The sequence below is a fragment of the Pelobates fuscus genome, chromosome 1 (genome assembly GCF_036172605.1).
Source record: "Pelobates fuscus isolate aPelFus1 chromosome 1, aPelFus1.pri, whole genome shotgun sequence".
In the NCBI taxonomy this organism is placed as follows: domain Eukaryota; kingdom Metazoa; phylum Chordata; class Amphibia; order Anura; family Pelobatidae; genus Pelobates; species Pelobates fuscus.
The window spans coordinates 360840344-360863200 of NC_086317.1; the positions used below are offsets into that span (position 1 = coordinate 360840344).

The 22857-nt window shown below is 36.9% G+C and overlaps 1 protein-coding gene across 2 annotated transcripts in view; it reads left to right on the plus strand.

Moving 5' to 3' along the window:
* PCDH9 (protocadherin 9) overlaps nt 1-22857 on the plus strand; it is a 2224845-nt gene that overhangs the window by 1680199 nt on the left and 521789 nt on the right. The window lies entirely within an intron of this gene.

Consider the following 22857-nt stretch of genomic DNA (forward strand, 5'->3'; position numbering starts at 1 on the left):
GAAATGTCCCCATGACATGCAATGCTAGTGTATTACTAAGTGCTCAAACGGCCAAGTGCGGTGATTTTACCATAAGTTCAAAGGTAAAGGAACAGTGGTTACACTACCTGGATGGGGCATAAAAAGGAAGCTATCAATGATGACAACAAGATTTGCAGCAAGACTTGGTTGCAACGGTCACTGAGGTTTCAGTGAGTGCAGCAAGGTGCATACTGAATGCAGAATGTTTCCATGCCAGAACTTCAAGACATACACCACTACTGACACAAAAGCAAAGAAATGTTTAATATGCTCAGAATAATATAAATATGCCATAGAAGTTTTGGGATTCTGCTTTGTGTAGCGATGAAACAAAACTGGAACTTTTCAGCCCAATGGTTCAACGGTATGTCTGGAGGAAGAAGAATGAAACATATGCTGAAAAGGACACTCTGCCTACAGTTAGGCATGGTGGTGGCTCGGTGATGATCTGGGGCTGCTTTGCATCCTCTGGCACTGGAAACCTGCTGCGTGTGGAATACAGGATGGATTAATTGAAGTATTAGGAAATCCAAGGAGAAAACACCATGACGTCTGTGAGGAAGCTGAAGCTTGGGCATAATTGGACCTTCCAGCAAGACAATGATCCCAAGCACACCTCAAATTCCACCAAGGCTTAGTTGCAGAAGAAGTCTTGAAAAAAATCTCTGGTGGAATTTGAAGAAGGCGGTTGCCAGAAGCTGGTGTTTGGCTATGCATCTCATTTACAGTAGGTCATAACAGCAAAAGGGTGCTCTACTAAAAAACGATACTTGCAACGAATGGGGTTGAAACATATTTAGACTGGAGAAGTCAATATAAGTTTAATTTTCAGTTGAATTTGGGGAAACACCTTGAAACATTCATAATGTTGTGATATTTCAATTGCCTTTGTTTGATTTGATTATTGCAAACAGCTGTAAAGTTTGACAATAAACCTGATTTTCAATGCGGGTTGAATAATTTTGATTACAACAGTATATGTATATAAATCAGTATTATTAGTAGAAAGCCATACCTGTTTTTTTTTTGGTTGTTTGTTTTCTGTTTGTTTTGAAATCACATATATGTATAGGTGCACTTAATTGGAAACCAGGAAAGTACAGGAGAACAAACTTATAGTAAAGAAACCGTTTTGGTCATTAAAGGGTTAATCCATCCATAAATTACTTGTTAAAAGTCAATTGAAAAGTGAAATGTGACTGCCTACAGAATACAGGATTCATTGTCTCTGATTCCCACAATGCTTTCAGATCAGTTACAAAACTGTTTGCAAGTGCTCCCATAACCATGGCTTAGACACAATGTTTTTTTTTTATTTTTTTATTATCTTTGCCAATGGCATAAGTGTAAGTACTGAATTCAACTTAAAATAAAATAAATTCTACAGATTTGCTAGAAATTTGGCTAGAACATTGTAGAGATGAAATTTTATGATGTACAAAGTGCCACCATATCATTTTTGCATGACAGGTGCACTTTACCTTGTCACTTGCAGAAATGTAACATGGGAAATAACATTTGACAAAAAGTCAAAGATTTCAGTAATAAAAAACAGACTGACAAGATACCAAGTTTAATGATGAACATGCTACTCTGCAGCAGATTATATGGCGAATATAAAATAAAAGTTAAATCAAGTATGAGTAAATCAAGTATGATATACTTTTGAGTTAATTAAAAATGGATTTATTTAATGAAGAAACCTAATGGCTTATTACACAACAAGAGGTCTGAGACATATTTAATGTGTGGATGATTGCATTTGGCCTGTTCCTGTCATCACATGTGGAATTAATTATTTTGCATGTTATCACCCAGGAAATTTACCAATTTAATTATATAGATAGAGAAATGTAGTATAGAAGGATTTTGGTCATACACATAATCATATCTAACAGAAATGCAAATGTATGTGTTATTAATTCTAAGCAACTTTATAGTTACATATTAAGAATTTCAATGAAGATTTTTTTTGCATTAAATAAATAATTAAATATTTATAATAAATCCAGTCTAATTCAATATTTATAATAAATCCAGTATTGCTTTGTTTGAGAAAAAAAAAAATCTTAATTGAAATTCTAAATATGTAACTATAAAGTGAGAGATTACAAATGCAATATTTTTAATAACAACCTGTTTGGGGATTCAAAAATTATATAAACTATTATGATTGCAATATTTATAATTTCTGTGAATGCTAGAAAATTGTCATCTTTTTCCAGTGATTTGATTCATCTTAATTGTCTGTTTTTTTCATTGTTGTAAATATTACCCTGATATGTTCTGTTTTGAAGAATTGGAGGAAAATACTACTGCTTGGGGTACATTCACTCTGCCAGATGTGTTTGCTTGTAGAAAAATGTAACAAACAACTTTAAAAATCTCCACAGCCTTTCAACTTTAGCATTTGGCTGTTTAAGACACAGTTTAAATCACAGATAATTAAATAAAAATGTCCATGACTCTACAGAACAATATTACTTTAGTTGAGTAATGGGCCATGCAGTGGCAACAATTGTGACCTGACAAGAATCTTTGGGTCTGTCTTTTATAAGTATGTAAAGCAACAATACAAACAATTTATTTTAAAATACACTGATCCTATTTACAGTGAGACCAATACTCAATAGAGCAGTTAGCTTATTACATATTTTTATTAATATAATTTATGAACAATTTTTATTGTAATAACATACTCCTTTCGAATTACTAATCATAGCATTTTGTATGATGAAACAGTAATTTAATCTAGCTCTATTTGCAACTACAATATAGATGTTAGAATAGAGACGAGATTAGTATAAGGACAATATGTGAGAAAATAATAAATGAGCAAATAATTGTTTGGTAGAAAGAAAGTGAGGGAAGTTCCTACTGTTAAAAGACAACTGAGTTTTTTTTTAGATAAACAGCACAATCGCTCAATTTTATTTAGTCCCTTTAAACTATGCCTTAGCACAGATGGTGTACTTTGATGGTTTTGCAGATAGTATGTTTTAATGAGTAGTTAAAGGGACGTTATAGGTACTCAGACCACGTCATCTCATGGAAGTAGTCTGAGTGCAGTGTCCCTGTCCACTTAAGCCTGCAATGTAAAACATTGTAAAACTGTAGGGTTAAGACTGCCTCTAAAGGTTCTTCTTCAATTCACATGGAGTTTAACTCCATGAAATAATGCTGGATGTCCTCACTTCATGAGGACATCCAGCATCTTTCAAATGGGCATATGAAAAATTTTAGTCAATGCTTTCCTATAGTGAAGGCTTAAGGTGCGGCGCTCTCCAGAGATACACATTAGGTAGCCCCATATCCATGATGTCAGAGAAGTCAAAGAGCGATCCAGGACTGAAGGACCTGGGTGCTGGAGTCAGGTGAATGAAAAATGTGTGTTTCTCCCTTTACTTGCTGGATGGAAGTAGGGGTAGAGGAACTATTACATATAGTATACTATTATATTATTATAGATAACTATGTGTTTTGCCAAGTATTGGATGGACAGGGATTTATACAATTGACCATAAACAGGACACTGAATAATACTCCGGAAGCTACCGTCTGTATATTACTTCCTTGAAAGTTGTAGTCATGCTTAGATGATTTATTCATATAGAAAATGCATAGTTTAATTGTGAAAGTTTTACTGATTGGTATAAATATAGAAAAAACCTAAAGATTTAGCAAAAACAAAAGTAAAAAAACAAACCAATCAAAAACAAAAACAAAGACACATCAGTTCAACTATTGTTCCAATATGTAAACAGCTACAGTGAGGGAAAAAGTATTTGATCTCCTGCTGATTTTGTACGTTTGCCCACTGACAAAGAAATTATCAGTGAAATTAGTATTTGACCCCTTCAATTTAGTACTTGGTGGCAAAACTCTTGTTGGCAATCACAGAGGTCAGGCGTTTCAGCCTTGTGTAGAACTACAATCTTGTCCCTGACATCCTTTGATAGTTATTTGGTCTTGGCCATGGTGGAGAGATTGGAATCTGATTGATTGCTTATGAAGACAGGTGTCTTTTATACAGGTTCCGAGCTGAGATTAGGAGCACTCCCTTAAAGAGAATGTTCCTAATTTCAGCTTGTTACCTGTATAAAAGACACCTGGGAACCAGAAATCGTGCTGATTGATAGGGGATAAAATACTTATTTCACTCATAGACAAGCAAATCAATTTATAACTTTTTTGACATCCCTTTTTCTGGATTATTTTTTCTGTCTCTCACTGTTAAAATACACCTTATATTAAAATTATAGACTGATCATTTTTTGTCAGTGGGCAAACGTTCAAAATCAGCAGGGGATCAAATACTTTTTCCCCCTCACTGTATGTTTAAAAACCAAGTTAAATGTGCAAGTAGGCTACTTTCCTAACAGTAGAACAGCTGAGTATTTACCATAAAAGCTGATATGGGGCTCCCATACACGTTCACATACTATGTGTAATGTAATGATTTGTATGCAATATAAAACAAATTAAACGTATTGGTAAATAAAAAACCATATTTTGATTTGCTAAATATTCCTTATTTATAATTATTATAATATAATTATAATAATTATGAATTATAAATAATTATTTGTTTCTAATAAAATATGTTTCTAAAAGCCACTCTTTAAATTAAAGCTGGTATGCTATTTTTATTAAACCAAATGAAAATCAATATTATTTATTTTATTCAGTTTCCTGAGTTAGTAATAGCAAAACATTTCATGCATGATAAAAAAGGCAATGCTTTTCCACCATAAGTAATTGAGCATAATATATCTAGATCTGGTGTCCCTCCCCACCTCGTACCTCATTATTTGATGTTCCACTTTAGTCTAAATTGTTACCTTTATAGAGGCCATATAGGACCAGTGTGCTGTAGCAGAAAGCTACACCTCTCATTAACCTGCAAGCTTAGTCCTGGTAGTTGGATCAATAGAAGAACATGCAGTAAGACATCACACAGATCTCCTATTACAGATTCTTTCCATTCAGGGTAAGTGATAAACTCCTAAAAGGGCAGAATCTACACTAGTGAGAAATAAACTGTGCCTTCCAAAATATTCACATGATGCTCACATGAAGTCTTTAGTTCTAAGGGTAGATCAGAGCAGAGCTGACAGGTATACTGGTTAGTTATTATTATGTTATCAAATGCAGCAGCAGCAATGTATCAGTAGAGAATCTTAGGGAAATCTCCCAGCTGTCTGAAATTTTCCAGTACTCTGTTAGAATGGAATCCTTTCATTCTCCATTCCATTATACCGTTTTGTGGCCTACTATAAAATCAATATTTAATTTCTCTGTGCAAATATTCTATTTTTTTGCACTGCCATGGTACTAGTACTGTAAATAAAGATTAAATCTTTCTGACAGTAATATAATATTTTTTTCCTAGAAATTATAGTGAAATCTGTGATGTAATTTTCATTTTTTTTTTTTACTTTTCTTTGAAATCACCTACATTATAATTATAGCAAACTGAGAAGGATTCCGAAAAACATTTCCACAAACTAAAAGAGATTCCACTAAACAACTTGCAGATAAGACTACCATTTAATAGAGGGTTCCTATCCTATATTATAACATTTTCATACATATATATCTTTATATTATTATGTTGTTCTTCTTAAACATTTAACATCTCACTCACTACTGCACAGTGAGTTAACAATATTCTATATAGTAATTGTGGGAACAAAATCGAATGATGGAGCAGCTCAAAAAAGTCGATAGAAAGTGTGGGTTATTTACATAAATGTCATAAACATTCAGAGGAAAAATTGATAGCCAAGTATACTAATAATTTATGCTACACAGGAAGTATATTGTAGATTATAGTGGTTGATAAGAGTGTTGAAAGACGTTGTGCAGGTGATGGTGCTTGGTGGGCATCTATACGATAAGGTAATGAATGGAGAGTAAAATATTTCTCCATGACCATAGATCATACATCTATCCACAAAATTCTGTGTAACTACCCAGGCACACAGAGAGTTATGTCTTTTGGAAATAGCTATTTTGTGAGTGCGTGTTAATTGGTGCTTCTATCTATCTATCTATCTATCTATCTATCTATTAATCTATCTATCTATCAATCTATCTATCTATGCATTGATCAATCTGTCTGTATTATAGCTGTAAGGGAGATGTAGTGCCAATGGTTACCTACACCTGTTCTAGTCTGTCTGTCTCATCTTTCTGTCTGTATAACGGTCGGTCTATCTACATATATATATAAAATATGTTGTTTTTATGTCAGACTGCACAGGATGGCAACAACTTTATTTGGGACTGCTTACTTGTGGTATTGTCTATTTTGTTTGTTTTTATATGCATCATTTTGGCTAAATAAATCTTTTGATATTTATTTTTAAGTCCCATGCCTTCCTGCCATTTTCCTGTTATAAAGAAGAGTAGTGCCCTCTTAAAGGCACAGTGCGCATATCCCTGAGAGCCCAGAATGTTGGCTCTTAATAAGGTGAGCAGTGACTGGTTATTGTATTTACATCTATTGTGAGGATAATACACCATATTTGTCCTGTCTCTCTTCTCTTTGAGTATTTTGAATCTACACACAGAAGAAGTTTTGGTATTATCTATAAATTCCCCTGCGCTTGTGATCTGAGCCTATCCCCCTTAAGACTTTGTACCATGTGAGTGAGTCACATATATATACAAAACATTTTAGGTGTTGAGATATACTGCACCAGATTCTGTCTTCTTTTTTTCTCTTTTAGACATCTTGTTTATTCTACATCCTATTTTATAAGGGTAAGTGTATAAATTTAGCGCTCCACTGGGTATTCTTTGACGTGGCAGTTTTTCTCCACTCAAATAACACTCCACAATTTGTTCTGCATGTTATTGTGTAAAATTAGAGATACTTTCACGTGTGTTGAGCTGCTTATATGATTTTTTTCTGGAATATTTTTTTAAGCACCTTATATTAACACAGTACCACTGTTTTATTTGTACTATCTATCTATCTATCTATCTATCTATCTATGTATTGATCGATCTGTCTGTCTGTGAGGGAGATGTAGTGCCAATGGTTACCTACCCCTGTTCTAGTCTGTCTGTCTCACCTTTCTGTCTGTATAACAGTCAGTCTATCTACAAATATATATAAAATATGTTTTTTTTTATACATGTGATAAAAATAACAGATTACACAGTTGAAAAATATTGGCATTTACCTCATAAAAAATCATGAGGCAATTAGACTTGTGCATTTGGTTTTAAAGAAACTGGAATCTATCCAAATTTTCATGATTCATGATTCAAAGTTCCAATTCTGGCACCAAAAAAAAGATGATTGATGGGGAAAAAAGATAACAGATGGCTAGGGGAGATGTGAGAAGTGACCATAGAGGGATAAAAGGATGGACAGTAAAAAATATATATATATATATATATTTATACATGTTTATTTATTATTAATTTTGTGCTTTGAAAAAACATATACATAACATTTATATTGTGCAGTATACCGAACTGATTAATTATTTGCGTAGACAAAAACAATCCAAAATTAACCTTCCCATTGCGAAAATTTCTGAACATTTTATTTGTAAGAATTGTATTGGCTGAACCAAAATTCTCTGCTAAGTCTATAAACAATACACTCCATCAACAGAATTAGTCACTAAATTCTTTATTCTTAGAAACTTGCTAATAATAGGTGATCTGGAAACATAGATGGAATTTGAACTGAACTGAATTTGTAGTGAATCAAAATTCATATTGCTACATTTAGGCAAACATAATGAAAATAAATAAAGCCAGCTACGTTTGCCTTAATGTTTGTAGTTTGTAATTGTTGTAGTTAATTTTTAATTTGTTTTGCAGTTCTGCTCCTGTTTATAGTTTCCTACAATTCATATTACAGATTTATATGTTATTTTGCATGGAAGATAATCCATTATTACACAGTGTGTGGGGCCCCTAAAATTTAGTGAAGCACTGGAAAACATGTTCTGGTGACAACACACACACATTAAGTGTTTCAGACGGTTTTATATTTCATGAGTCCTAGCTAGCAGTTGGGTTCAATTTACTTCTGTCTTTCAGCTGATAATAATATAATGATGCAATGAAAAATGGACAGAAATAAATTGTATATTATATATGTAAATATACACACATTATATATATTACATGTATTATATATGTAAATATACACATTATATATAAAGATTAAATATTTCTGTCAGTGATATAACTTTTTCTAGAAAATATAGTGAAATCTGTGATGTAATTTTCATTGTTTTTGTTTTACTTTTCATTGAAATCACCTACATTATAATTATAGTAAACTGAAAATGATTCCAAAAAACAATATATGAAATTTGTTTCATATACCATAATTTCCTTTTCCTTTTTCCTGGTCATAGGCCATGGCAGCACAACAATGCTCCTCCCTATCTCTAACCAGACAGGAACCTAATTAAAACAGAAGGTATAGGTAACCCAACCTACCCCTCCCACCCTCAGTCTTGTTTCCAGAAATATTCAAGGGCGGGATATTTGTGCTGCCATGGAAAAGAAATTACGGTAAGTAGGAATACATTTTCCTTTTTCCTGGCCATATCCATGGCAGCACAACAATGGGTAATAACCAACAATAACCAAGAGAGGGAAAGAAGTACACAATAATTCCAAAATATGAATGCAAATTGACAACACACACACCTCATTGGAAATGAAAAACTGATTGCCCACTATTACCACATTATCAAATTGACCAACTCAAATGTACCAAAAAAAGGTCTGAAAATTGATTGAGGACCAAGCAGCCATTTACATATAAGTTCCATGGAAACTTTGCCATCGATACTCATGAGGGAGAAATGGCTCTAGTGGACAGCAAACAGACCTTCAGGTATTGTAACCCCTAGGGCTTAGTAGCCTAAACAATAGCCAAGACTATCCATCTGCTGATGGCTTATATAGAGGCTTAAATACCTTTATGGTCTATTAGTAAAGATAAACAGTAGAGATGTCCCGAATAGTTCGCTGGCGAACAGTTCCAGGCGAACATAGCTTGTTCGCGTTCGCCACGGACGGCCAACATATGCAATGTTCGGTCCGCCCCTATTCATCAAACTTTGACCCTGTACCTCACAGTCAGCAGACACATTCCAGCCAATCAGCAGCAGACCCTCCCTCCCAGACCCTCCCACCTCCTGGACAGCATCCATTTTAGATTCATTCGGAAGCTGCATTCTTTTTTTTTTTTTTTAGACAGACGTGTGTTATATTTGAGCATGCTAGGCTGAACGTGCATATATCATGGCTAGTTGCACTGAGGGTATGAGTATATAGCAGTACATTGTTGTGAAAGATGGCTGTCATGTTTAGGGTGTAGCTTGCACGTTATCAACTGTGTATTTATATCAGCAGCTCCACCACTAGTTATAAATCAAGTGTGAGTCGCCACATGAGATGAGACAAGTGAATAACATAATACATGAACGGTTAAGGTAAAGGCATGTAAGGAACTACGACAATAAACTCTTTAGGAGGTGAAATAATGACATGTTTAAACGCTTGCTACTTTACGATTAGTTAATGTGCAGAGAGCAGTTCATGTGATCAAAGGCATGGTGTGGAGGATCGGCTATAGTGGGACATGCTTGGCAGGCTGCTGTTTACTGCTTGTGCTCATCCGATCCCTTCTGGGTGCGAGGTGCAGACCCTGGGAGTCCCTGATACCTGGAACAACAAAGGCAAGTCTCTGGCTGAGTGCCGGGTTCGCGACTTGAGGTGGTGGAAGCTTGTTTTGTCGGGAGGTCGGATCTGTCCCGGTGGTGCTTCACGTCCGGTGCGGGATTGTGGTGGCTTAAGGTGGAGGCGAGTGCTTGAGGTGGGGCAGGCTCTGCATTTCTGTTTGTGCCTCCGGTCCCATCTTTGACGCCTTTTGCGTTGGTGGATTTTAATGGGGACTGCTTCGCTTAGCTGTGGTGGAGTTTGTTGGGGCTGTGGTGGAGCTTGTTGGGGCTTCCTGCTTGTTATTTGCTTCCAAAATTGAATGAAGAGTCTGTCCAGCTTAGACTCAATATCCTGCCATGCTTTGCTGGTACCAGGAGGGCACACGGCTGCCGCCATATTGGGAGAGTCGCAGATGAGTATGTCAGCCTGGGCGGCTGTGCTCTGTGCATCCATTAGCTCCAGACAGCCTCTCAGGGGTGGACCGGGATAACCCGCACCGGTCTGAGGCGGGGGGTAACGGAGCTCCTGCCGGGAAGTAGCTGCTCCTGGGCATCCCAGGATCGGGAGATTGGCCGCCTCTCCCGCCCGGTGAGCACCAGGCCACACTTGCCACGCGGAGGTAAGTAAGACTCTGTCGAGTTTCTGACCGCTATTAAGCATGTCGGGTCGGTCAGGTAGGAGCAACATTGCTGGGTCATCCCCTTCTGGGGTTAAATTCGCTTGTTGATAGCTACTTAAAGTGAGATATTGAGGGAGGTCACACGAAGTGCGTCTTTCCTCCATGACAGCTACGTCCCGCCCCCCGGAAGCTGCATTCTTAGTGAGAGGAGGGACAGTGTAGCTGCTGCTGGTTTAATAGGGAAATAGATAGCTAGGCTAGTGTATTCAGTGTCCACTACAGTCCCGAAGGACTCATCTGATCTCTGCTGTAAGTACAGCACCCCAAAAAGCCCTTTTTAGGGCTAGAACATCAGTCTGCTTTTTTTTTTCCTGTGGCTGGGTGGAGGAAGAGACCTTCAATGACATCAGTGAGGAAAAGGAACGGGACATGGCTAGCTTGGTATCCAACCTTGTGCAAATGGGGAGTTTGCGGTTGTGCAAATTGACTGCGGTTGTTTGCGGTGCGTTAAACAGGGAGTTTGGTCTGTCACTGTGAAGCGGGCGTAACCCTTACACTACCTGATCGATACAACATCATACCTGATGTTTTAAAGCACGTTATTCCAAACAATTTAGGAATGTTAGGTGATTTATGCCCTTTATGGATTAAAACCAGACTCTGCATCAACTATGTAATTTTCCATGGGAGTTTTGCCATGGATCCCCCTCCGGCATGCCACAGTCCAGGTGTTAGTCCCCTTGAAACAACTTTTCCATCACTATTGTGGCCAGAAAGAGTCCCTGTGGGTTTTAAAATGTGCCTGCCTATTGAAGTCTATGGCAGTTCGCCCGGTTCACCCGTTCGCAAACATTTGCGGAAATTCGTGTTCGTCGTTTGGAAACTGAAAATTTTATGTTCACGACATCTCTAATAAACAGACTAACAGAAGCCAGCTAGCAAGCAGACATATAGAAATAGATCTGTCTATACAGGACAGGAGGAGAAAGTTCCATTACTGACTCTACATTCTAATCAATAGTCTTTAGATATATAGTGGAAGGAAGTAAAGGGTTCTATGCAAAATAGTGCTTGAAGATCTAATATAATTTAGTCCATGCTAATGTTACCAATAGAGCTAACTTAATATTAAGCAGTTGTGAAGAGATATAGTCTCATGGTTGAAAGGGGTGAAGATTTCAGACCCTAAATAAAACAGGGAAGAATTCCACGGGGAGCAATGGTTAACAGTGGGATCATATAAATACAGCCGACAGAAATTTAGATACCTCCACATCAAAGCCCTTACACAAAAAGAGAGATCAGAGAGTGCTGAGACATATATCTCTTAGGTGATGTGGCTAATTCTTAGATGAGTCTTGATTCAAAGCACTTAGAACATCCTTGGTAGAATGAATTTGAATGATCACCTAATTAGAAATAGACCAGGAAAAAAGGCATCTCAACTCTGTAAAGGTAGCCTAGGATATAAGCTGTCCATGGCCTTCAGAAGTTTATTAATTACTGTAGTTTAAGAAACTCTTATATTTAAGCCCTTCTTTACATTATCAAAACCTTCCGAATGAGGAAAGTAGCACTTGACCTGATGGAAGAGGGAAGAATTTTTTTTGGGAGATCCCATGGAGGTACTGAAGAAACCATGGACTGGGTACCAATATGGAACTGTCAGGATGATTGATATTGGCTCTTGCGACCTATGCAGAAGAGAAGTTTTGTATGTTAAGGGTGTCCCTTTCCTGAACGTATTTGATTTTGGGGTTCCTCAACCCCAGTGGATGGTATTCATAGTTATCTTTGTCCAAGGGATTTCCATAGGAAAGTTAACCTCTGCCCTTGTGACATCTTATCAGATCTATTGCAGAGGACCTGGATCAAAATTCTCTCTGCTGAGATAATATGAAAGTCTGAAGAGAGCTGTACTGTGCCTTGGACCAGGTCAAACTGTGTTCCCAGGTATACCCTGAACTGGGAGGTAGCAAGGTGACTACAGCAGACATTCATCTTTCACCATGAAGATGTAAAAATAAAAGTGTCATTCCACTACAATCTGAGAAACATCTGGTGGTGTGGGGGAAAGGATACATGGCAATAAGCTTCCTGCAAATCTATAGACATCATCCAATGTACTAGGAATACTACCTTTATGTTCAAGAATCCTGTAAACTAGAATGGATCCCCATCACCTGTTAGAAACACAATCTTTGTGTTCTAGTTGCTTTAAAAAAAATCTCACAATAGCTTCCTCTAATTGAACAAAGCTATGAAATTTACAAAGCATCTCTTTTTACCATACTCTCTTCTTGGTGTGAAATACCTTGGTCTGAGAAGGAAGTTAATGAGAGTCCTTGGATCGAAAGGGTCTCCTTAACCTTAGGTCTTGAAGTAGACAAGCTTTCCTGCCCTCTTGATCCATTATTTTGGAGGATGCATCTGTGGACCAGGTACTAAGCCAAAGTGCCCAGCTAGTAGACACAAAGAAAGTCACATTTTTGGCTAGAATATAATGCAACCTACATATGCTACTTAGCTGAAGACTATTTCTGGCTTAATGACTTCTAAATTGTCAACAGACAAAGGAAATTTATCTCTGATATGCTCCTCCAAATTATCCACACTGATTTTAGAGCCTTAGAGATTAAGGTAAGACATTACAGCAAGATGAAAGCCTGTGCCTGCTGCCACATAGGCTTTAGATAGGAGCAGGACCATGTATACTCCATGGAGTTTCAGAGAGATCCCACATTGTTTACAGGCAGAGTTGAACATTTAGCCAGTCTAAGTACTGCATCGTCTACTTAGGAGCAGAGTCCCAGGTACTAGTGTCTGAAATCCCAATGGATGAAGACTGATATACTCCCTTGTGTTGAAAACGTCTCTCAGTGTAGAACCATTCCTCCATTAAGGATCTTAAGGGGACCTGTAACTTGAAAAGATTCTCTACACCCCTGCCATCCGAAAAGAAAGGCTAAAGGTAGAAGAGTCAATCTTAGAACATACTTTCAGGCATAAGGACCTGCGGACCCTGGAAATCAAATGGTCCACATGAGCAGATTCTGGAACTACTGAAATAGGCTGAATATCCTCTTCCGATTATTCCATATCTGTGAATGTATCCATCTTGAAGGATTACTCAGAGTATTCATTCTGGGAATTGTCCAGGGATCTGAGCTTTAAATGCTTTTATGACGTCTTGAGATACCTCCTGTTTAATATTGCATAATATACGGCACATGGGTAGATGGACCTGTAGCCACTTTCAGACAGCCTGTGCAGAGACTTTACTTTTACAAGGCTCTCTTATCATATGCCTCACACACAATTCTTTAGGGTGACCTCACTTGTATGATTCAGATTACTTTCTTCACGTATATGCCTGCCCAGCCTGCTATCCCTTGGTCACTGCAGGAAATAGAGTGATGGCAAAATCTTGTTACCTCTAGGGTCACTGAAAGTAAAAGCATGGAAAGTACAAGACAGTGAGTTTTACTTTAAGCCTTTCAGTGATAAAATGCTAGTCTGTCTCACATTAACTACTTCAGGGATAAAATGTTAGTTAATTTCATAGAATCCTTTAAATCCATATGCTCTGTATGTGCATGCATGACCTGTTTCCGTGGGTCACTGCAGGAAATAGGGTGATGGCATAATCTTGCTACCCCTAGGATTACAGCAAGTAAATCCATGAGGAAGTACAAAATAACAGAGTTGTACTTTAACCCTTTCAGAGATGGAATTCTAGTCCGTCTCACATTAACTCTTTCAGCGATGGAATGTTAGTCAATGTCATATTACTCCTGGCAATCCATGTGCTCTGTATGTGCATGCCTAGCCTGCTATCCCTTGGTCACTGCCTGAATTATGGTGATGGCATGATCTTGCTACCCCTAGGCTGAACTCCCTTGAGGCAGAAGGTAACAACCCTCAGGTAAACCAAAAATAAAAATTACCTAGCCTTAGAATGACTAAGTCTGTCGTAGGGATAGGATAGGAACAAAAAGACTAAGGGTGCGAGGGATAGGAAGGGTTACTTATATCTTCTGTTTTAATTAGGTTCCTGTATGGTTAGGGATAGGGAGGAGCTACCCATTTTTGTGCTGCCATGGATATGGCCAGGAAATGTATATATTGCCATATTTTTTGGATGAAGACACTAACATTATATAATGTTTGTTTATATTTACATATGTAATATATTTACATACAATATATCATATGTGTATTGTATGTTATATATGTAAATATACTAACACATTTATATTTTGTAAAGTGCTACAGAGTAAGTTAGCACTTTATAAACGCAAATAATAATAATAATAATAATAATAATAATAATAATTTTATATGTAAGTATAATGTGAAAGTAAGAAAGTGTATATGTACAGAACTACACAAATGCATAAATGCAGGGTCTCGGCAGTAAAACTAAATGCATGTTAAGCATACCAACCTCAAAACTCCTGTTTTCCACTCTCAGATATGTTCAGTCAGACCTTGAACATAGTTTCCATGGTAATGGTCAGCCAAGCCTTTTGTGAATCAATAATTCTCTACTAAGGTATATAATAACAGCTTCCATTTTTAAATGTATACATTTTGAAATGTTGAAGCATGTATGACTGTTAATCATAATAATTAGCGGAATATGACGTATAGTTAAATCAATAAGAAAGCATGCAAGTACAAAATAAATGAAAATATATATTACATATTGGATTATTTACTGAGTCAATGAAAGTATGAAAAACAATGCTTTAACAAGAAATAAAAGATAATTATCTTGGAAAGTGACTGATGGCAAAGCTCTAGTTCTGGTTTCTAAGTAAACATGAAAATTATACATTCTTTAACTGTGAAATCTTCATGCATTTCAAGCCCTGCTTTCCTTCCCCTCCAATTCATTTTCCAGTTTGATTTTACTATTTTTGCTGCTGTCTAATACATACAAGTGTTGGAAAAATGATGACATGCTCTTTGTATAATAATAAGTGTCTTTACTATATTGTACAGTAGGTGGAGCTTCAGCACACTTTCATTTTTTTTCTTTTTATTTTTTTACATTTTGTGTTTATACTGTGATTTCTTTGCTACAAAAAGCATATACGGACAGTTATTTATGAAGAACAATTCTGGGTCAAAGTTAAAAAAGTGCAGCAAACAAATAAGTTGGTTTCCATGGTTATAACCTTCTGGAACATTTGTGGCTGTGGTTGTGGTTATAGTGCCAGTAGAAGGTTGGTGCCCCATCTACCCATTGTAAGCAATCAGACTGTTTTAATATGGTTTCTTGCCTTACCTGGGTCTGCTGTGTGCCACTCCCAGCCTTAACTACTTCGGACAGTGACCCTCTCAGCCACTGAGGTTGAGTAATTTATCAATATATCTAATTGCCCCAATAATAGCCCTGTAGGAAGAGAAAGGGGATTATACACTTACAAATGCATCATAATGTCATCAAAATAAGCAAAATGCCTCACTGTTTGTTTTTTACAGGACATCACAATCACGACAGGTGCATGTGCGAACTGATTGGCTGAAAGTTTTTTGGTTAGTTAATTTTCTGAACAGTTTTTACACATTTTTTTTTATTTCAGATTTTAAACAAGTGACATACATGAAGGTTTGAAAAAGTTACATACATGCATTGTTTGGAAAAGTTACATACATGCATTGTACCCCCGACAGGCTTGTCAGTACATTAGTTATGTTTCTTAACATTGTAGACAGAAGAGGGTGCATGGGGTTCATGTGAGAAATTGTAAAATAGGTTATATAGGTGGCTGCCTGACCAGGTATTGATACTTTGGGTTTGTTTGAGTAACCATGTCAGGGTAGGAGCTCTCTAATTTATATTTAAATAGCACAGGTTAAGGAAAGAGTTAATAATATCCCACTATTTTAATAAATTATGTGGATAATGGAATGAAATGTGTAAAAACTCCCAAACTTCCATTGGGTGCCCACTAACCTCCCTTCAGGGGGTTCCGTGGGGCTCTGACTACTGGACACTACCACAACAACCTGATGCATAACACCCTGATATTCTCACCTCCACATCCTCTTGTGGATGGGCCCCGAACCTACAGGGGATGCACAGGTCAGACATCTGCCCACTTTGACGGTTCCAGGTCAGACCCAGATATACATCCCTAGATGCCACCTGGTAAAAGGGCTAGTCATCTCCAACAAAAACTCTGATATTACACGTAAACATTTTTTATTGCTTTAAAGAGTATTTTAAATCAATTTTCAATTGTGCGATTGTGACAGAAATTGATAAAAAGGTTTTTGAAGCAAGTATCTTGTAAGGCTTTTCAGCATGTCTGCAAGGCTTTTCAAGTAAACTACCAATGATTCTAACAATAGCGATCTTGATTGGACTAATTATAGTTAACCAGTGGATTGACCTAATGGTGTACATGACTGGAACATAACTGGTGCTATTCCTTTGAAAGCATGACAGAATTGAAGCTTCCTCAGTGATGCTTTGTGATTGTGTAATTGGCAACTCACAATGCATATGTGGAGTACTTGGCAAGGGGTCCCTGATGTTCTTCAAACTGTGCAAATGTTGATCTCTAAGTATATTATATATAGACACAAAAGAATGTTTAATAGGCGGCATTGTATATCCACAACAAACATTATAGAACTATTATAATATGAACCAAGGGCACTCTCAATAAAATATCCACACTGTCATTGGTTATTTGGGGTCCTGTGAAACCTCTGTTTGTGTTAGAGGGACACTAATTTGGTCATTAGAGTTGGAGTCAAGACCTATATTCATTATTTTATAATGTATAATAATGTTATAATGAAAGAACAATTGTAGGTAGAGGTAGGTCATCTGTTGGTAAAGGTCCACTTATAATTTAGCTAAAGGCTATCTATTATCTATCTATCTATCTATCTATCTATCTAATCTATCATCTATCATCTAGCTAAAGCAGTTGCACAATATTTAGAATTAACAACAGTGCCTTAAACATAGATGCATATTAAGATGACAGTTTTTACCTCAGGTTGGGGGAGAAATAAAAAATGCAAATGTTATGACCCCTAAAATAGCTGGCATCTAACTATTTGCTAATAAAAATATGAATCAGGAAACTGTCATTTTCCAACCTTTGCTCTGGAATTGAAGCGGATGCTTTGATGCTTTAATCTGTTGCTTTATGATTTATTCGAATACACAAGTTAACAAATACTTGAAAAAAAACAAATCATTTTACAGACTATTGTTTGCAGCAAGCCTCGCTAAACTGAACTATCAACTTGCTGAATTCAAATGTTTGTCTAGTAATTTTCTACCATCAAAACAGAGTGCAATATAACATTAAAAACAACACATTATGTATATACTTTTAAGAGAAACACAAAAAGCAATTTTAAAATTTAGACTTGAGGCATTCTTTTATGTTCTATGATTAAAAACTTCTGTGTTACACCAAAATAATAATGCTGAACATTTGCTGTTTATATGAGATATTATATGTTCACGCTTTTAAATCTACATACTGTATTGTCAAAAAACCTCTAGGGGATTTTTTTATTCTTGAAATAGCTTTGTTCTTTTGGGGTTGCATGAAGAAGAGTATCTTCTGGTTGTCTTTTTTTTCTTGTATAATTAGTGATTACACATGAACCATCCGATATCAGGGACTGTCTCTTACATGTGTACACCGTGTTAACCCCATCATGACAAGAATTACCCAGGCAAGGCTTTTTATATTGTGAAAGTTCTGCCATGAACTGTCACAAAAGGCTGCCAGAATAAATCCCTTGAAACACAATTTCAAATGTTTCCATTATATACTTTGTTATGCTGCCTTTTGGTTTATTCTCTCCATACCTGTTACAATAGATGCAGCAATTCAGGCTGTGCATTTTTAATATTAGTTTAGCCATATGTAGGATCTGTACTCCTCCTAGTGTTAACTTTGGTAAATGCAGCCTTCTTCATACAAGCTTTATCTTTTTATGATTATAGCTTCAAGCCATGGAAGTGATTCATTCTTCATCACAGATTAAAAGGACTAGCATGTATTTAATTGTTGAATAGTTTATACCCAAGGGAAGTAATCTGCATTGTGGTATAGATTATAATACATAATAAAGGTGGATATATACAATTTTAATGGCAATATCATTCCAAGGACATTTCCTATGACATTCTGATACAAGGTGGTTATGTGAATATATTCCCATCAGTACTATTTCATAATTTAAATCAATAAGAGCAAGCAGTTAATAAAATACAAAATTTGAAAAATAAATGGTTACTCCAATTTATGAATTTAATATATACACGTGTGATTTTTATATTGCTTGTCCTTTGATATTGTGATTATTGTGTTATTGTCATTATAATGATAAGCTTTATATTATATCACGGTGTATTGCATCTTTAGAAAAAAATTGGAGTATTGAGTGTGACCACTGATAACCATTTAGTCTATCTGTCCATTATAAAATCTACAATTATTTGTATTGCTCCAACATATGCTACAGTACTTTTTAATAGGACTGAGGGTTAAATTCTTTGGTCGATACCAGAGGTCACCATCAAGATACTGAACTTAAGAGGATCAACCACTCAGACTATGAATCATGGCAGGAGCTTATAATTCGTCCTGAAGTCTTAGTTACTGTTTATGTTTTAGACCCGTCAGCCATCACACTGCAGGATCTGGATCTTTTTCTTCTGCCAGCATTGTTATTTGTTTTGAGTTTTTTCAATCAAAAGTTTTCTTTGTGGCTGTTTTTTTAATTGTGTGTTAGTTATTGCATGATTTCTATAATTGTAAAGTCAGGCAGAATATGTTTGAGCTGTATATTATTAATAAGAATAGCTAGTAACTATTGAAAGAGTTATACTTCTCAAGTAAATGTGAGCAAAAACACCAAACAGCACAACAAACTTAAAAAACTTCTTAAAGTTCTCAAGTGGCAGGCAGAGCATATGTTTCTTTCAATGCCTTCAAGACCTGTCAGCCTCAGCAATGCCAACAGTATGATCAGCACGTTAGCTTCTATATCCTGTAGACCAGCAAACAAAAGTTTTTAGGTGACAGTCTTACTTCAGCGTTGTAGAAATATTATCAGATTACACTGATGTGTAAAGGCTATTCAGGTCCTTAGGATGGAACAAAAGAATAAAGATCTTGCTCAGCACCATCTTAGGTATTACGAAGATTCTGGAATCTGTTTTGGAGAGCAATAGAGGGTTATACAAGCTATGGCATCTCAAATGGAAGATTCCGGAATCTGTTTTGGAGAGCAATAGAGGGTTATACAAGCTATGGCATCTCAAATGGAAGATTCCGGAATCTTTTTTGGAGTGCAATAGAGGGTTATACAAGCTATGGCATCTCAAATGCTTTGAGTTAATATCTGAACCAAATAAGCTTAAAAAGGAAAGGTTGCTGCTTGAGGCAGATATGCAGCTGCATGAGCCAGTTATTTCTGCAACTGTTAACAGCAGCGGTAGCACCACACAGCCGAGTGAAGCAGCTATATTTTAATAGGGATAATGTTTATTGGGACCCACCGAAATTCCCTCAAAAGAATGCTGCCACAGAAATGGTAATGGTTTACCTTGGTGAACCTTATTTACCTTTTTGCCCTCTGAGCTAATTGGATAACATGAGGAGTATGTCTCCTGCTCCTGTAGCCTAGAAGCTTATGTTCCCCTACCATCACGGAAATTGAATTTACAGAGTTTTTCATGACTAGCAGTATACTGAGTTCTCAGTGCTCACAACTTGGAACAGTACTCAAGGAGTATATGGTCATCCTCAAATTCAACCTGAAATAGCTGGTTTATTCTGCTCTTAAGATTGCCATAGAATAATCTGAAATGCTAACCTCTTAGCTTTCAGATAGGGTAGGGTGGTTCAGCTATCAGCAACAAGTAGATACTTTAAGTATAATGCTACCACATATTTGCTCTAACAGACACACATCAAGAGTATTTATTATTTTTTATTATTCTAAAATATCTTAGTGCCGGCTTTGCAGTACGTGTCAAGTTTTAGACTTCTTCTTATTGCTGGAGATCGAACATTCATAGTTGATTAGGCCATTAAAGTGATTTCCTTAGAACTAGTGGGGGTTTTCCTAGCCTCTAAGATCCACCAAAGCCAGGTGCAACAATTAAGGGAACTGCAACCAGCACATGTGTAATGCTCATTCTTATTTGCGAAAGTGACTCAATCTTCAATATGTTAGCTGTAGAATTAGAACTAAGATGATAAATTGAAGTTGTTTAGAGGACAGTTCACTGTCAGCTATCCTTCTGATATAATTCAGGTGTTACTAGGTGGTGTAACAGTATACTATCTGCTCTGTGGAGAGAGTAAGTATGTCACCAATTGCTTAAACTCCCACTCTTGCTTTGTCCCCCCAGTATGACTGCATTAATGATTTGACTTGCTTCTGGCAATATGCTGGGGTAATGGTGTTCCACACTGGGAAATGGATTCCAGTGACATGGGAATACAGAAATGGCATAACAAAGAGTGTCAAACTAAACAGGGAAAAGCTACCCTAAATAGCATTGAGGGTGTGGGACCTATTGTCCTCCCACTTGGCCCCCACCCCTGAGCAGTGGGTGGAGACCCTAAATAACAATAGGAGAAAGAGATGGGGGGCTTAGGAAGTGGCGGGGAGCACTGCTCCCTGACGCTTTTGTTTTTACTTTTTACAAGGAGTGAGCTGCACGCCGGTAGCTCCCTCCTTGTAATAAACTGAACGAACAAACGAACACTGATATTTGGTGTTTGTTTGTTCATCTGACATTTCTATTCATTCATTCGTCTTTCTGACTGGGCATGCGTGGGAATCTCACAGTGCTATCTACTGTGGGCACATGAGGTGTCCCACAGGGACTTCCTCTACCCACACAAAGAGGGTGGCGCCCTAAACCTAGGTCAGGGCAGAAAATAAAGTAAAATAAAGTAAAAAAACTAAGAAATAAGGGATGCTTAGGGGTATTTGGGTGACTAGAGGGTCAATTAGATGTAGTTGAGTACGGCCATGACAGTGCCGCTTTAACTAAGTGTAGAAATAGGTAAACCTCTGTTTTTAATCTTTCAAGATTCTTTTATTTTAGGAAGTTTTATGGAGGATTGGAGGAGGGCAGATGTGGTTCCTATATTCAAAAAGGGTTCAAAATCCTTGCCTGGGAATTATAGACCTGTGAGCTTAACTTTTGTGGCTGGAAAAGTATTTGAAAGGTTATTAAGGGATAGTATTCAAGAATTCCTTGAGAAGAACATGGTTATCAGCAAAAATCAGCATGGTTTTATGAAGCACAGGTCATGTCAAACTAACTTGATTAAATTCAAGAAAAAGTAAGTAGAAGTATAGATCAGGGTGTTGAAGTGAATGTGAACTATTTGGATTTTACCAAGGCATTTGATACAGTTCTACGCAATAGCTTAATGTTCAAACTCAAATAAATTGGTCTAGATGAAAATTCTTGTTCTTGGGTAGAACATTGGCTTTAAAAAAGGAGTACAAAGAGTTGTCATTAATGGTACATTTTCCAGCTGGGCTGAGGTGGCAAGTTGTGTCCCTCAGGGCTCTGTTCTGGGACCCCTTCTATTTAACATGTTTATAAATGATCTTGAAGACAGCATTGAAAGTCATGTTTCAGTGTTTGCAGATGACACAAAACTCTGTAAAGTACTACAATGTGAGCAAGATATTACTTTGCTGCAGAGGGATTTAGATAGACTGGGGGACTGGGCACTCCAATGGCAGATTAAATTTAATGTTGAAAAAAGCAAAGTTATGTACTTCGGCGTAAAGAATGCACAAGCAATGTATACCCTTAATGGAAGTGAATTAGGGATAACAACACACGAAAAGGACTTGGGAATAGTTATATACAACAAACTATGCAACAATGTGCAATGTTAATCAGCAGTGGCTGATTAAGTGTCAGGGACCAGGAACCAGACAGAGACAGAACTATATGCAAAAACACCTTTATTAATAAATAACAAATAAATAACCAAAAGCAAAGTCCAGCATTCAAGCAGGAGTCAGTCACCAGAGTGGGTAGTCAGACAAGCCAGGATCAGGAGCACGGAGAGCAGCGGAGTCAGGAACAAGACCGGAGTCAGGAACCAGGAACAAACAGGAAACACAGGAACAAGGAGACTTCTGGGGAACAGGAAACCACGCAAGGGCAAGGAGGTTCTGGGATTTGCTGCTTAAATAGGCAGAACTGATTAGCAGCAGGGTTGATTACTACTCTCAGGTTAGTAACCGTGGCAACATGCTGAAGGAGCTGATAGTAATTGCAGCTGAAAACTCAATCACTGAAACTGAAAGGGTTGCTGTTTAAAACAGCAAAGAAACCCTGACATTAAGGTATTGTCATGCGTGAAAAAGGGCATACATTCTTGGGACGAGAATATAATTTTGCCTCTTTATAAATCACTGGTTAGACCACATCTTTACTATGCTGTGCAATTTTGGGCACCTGTTCTAAAGAAGGA